Source organism: Schistocerca americana, chromosome 1 (assembly GCF_021461395.2).
Source record: "Schistocerca americana isolate TAMUIC-IGC-003095 chromosome 1, iqSchAmer2.1, whole genome shotgun sequence".
NCBI classification, from domain to species: domain Eukaryota; kingdom Metazoa; phylum Arthropoda; class Insecta; order Orthoptera; family Acrididae; genus Schistocerca; species Schistocerca americana.
This window is the reverse complement of record NC_060119.1, coordinates 771,759,672-771,761,385: the sequence shown is the minus strand read 5'-3', so window position 1 is coordinate 771,761,385 and position 1,714 is coordinate 771,759,672.

Below are 1,714 nucleotides of genomic sequence, written 5' to 3'. Positions count from 1 at the left end.
TCGCGATTGTCATCATACTCCTCACTACCTTCTGGCGATGTGACACTCCGATGCAAAAATGAAAATGGAACCGACTGAATGCACGTGAGAGGCAGTAATCAAACATTAGTAAGGTTCCTTTCCCCGTGCGTCGGGTAAAAGAAAATGCTTTGCTGAATGAAAAAAAAATAACTGCAGCTGAACATTTTGAAGAAATAAGCAGCACATAACGAAATCTACCGTAGAAATATATTAGACTAAGCAGAGACCTAAATTGGCTACGAGTCTGAAAGGTGGGTTTTTTGTTGGCGGAAGTATACTTGTCATCAAATCAAATGGACGAGGGCATGTGTGACGCAAAGGCACCGAAGAACTGCAAAAGGAATATCTTCAGACCAATTTAATATAGCTGCGACACACGGGGGGGAGGGGGGGGGCGCTTTGGGTGGAGTGGGTGTACTGAATTTCCGTTATAACTGAACATTCTGCAAATTACAAACGAATCGTAAAGTACTGCGCTATCTAATTAAAAGTAGGCGGATACCCTTATGTTATGCGGAAATGAGCACTAGATGACCCGAGAGGGAGACCCACCAGTAATGAAACGAGGCGGGGAGCATTGTGTAGTCATTAGAAAGCAATAACAGCAGAATGAGTTGGTCAGGAGAGTTGGTGATTTCGAACGTAAGTTAGTCATTGGATGTTACCTGAGGAACAAATCCATCAAGGACATTTCAACCCCTCTAAAGCTGCGCAATTCGGCTGTTTGTGATGATGTTGTGAAATGGAAACATGAAGCAACAACCACAGCTAGACAAAGACGAGTTAGACTACATACAACGAAGGACAAAAATTGTCGAGCATTGCGGAAGTCGATTGTAAAAAATGACATGAAATCTGCGGAAGGAATCACTCGTGCGTTACAATGTGCTACTAGTATCCCATCAAGTACATGTGCCGTGCGTAGAGAATTAAAAAGAATGGGCTACAGTGGGTGAACAGCTCCTCATAAGCCACACATTTCTGCAGTCAGTTCTAAGCGACGCTTGAGGAGGTGTGAAGAGCGAAGACCGTTGGACAGTGGATGACTGGAAACGAGTGGTTTGGACTGATGAATCACTATACACCCTGTGGCAGTCGTATGGAAGGGTTTAGGTTTGGCGAATGCTTGGAGAACGTTTGTGTAAATGTAAGATAGATAATGATTCAGTGGTACTTCCTTGAAGATTTACGGCTGTACTTTCTGCAGAACAGGAAACGAGAGCAGCTGTTGCAGTAAGGGAAAGCGGACGCGGACGTTGATACTGGTACTGTCGATTCTTCTTCTAACATACATTTGCATTGCCTACGACGCCGATCAAGGAACGATGTAGTGTGAGAACGGATTGGGAAGATGAGGAATAGAGATTGAATGTAGATTGAAGCATTAGAAATATAACTTAAAGGTATCTGTAGTTCGTTTTTCCATTCTAGCACACATATAGAGTGATTGTCGACAGAACTACGATGGCGGTCATGATCCGCGCAGCGTTTCCGCTCAACATCTCATGGAGCGTCGTGGAGGTTTCACTTTTCTGAATATTTGTTAAACTCTGAAAGAGAATCCATCGCCGTAGTCCTACCGGCGTTTCAGAGTTGTTACTTACAGTATATGTGAAGTCTCTGATAGATAAAGTAGATCGATTGTAAGTCCTGTTACTGCAGTACCTAAACGGATAGCTCACAATACTCACAG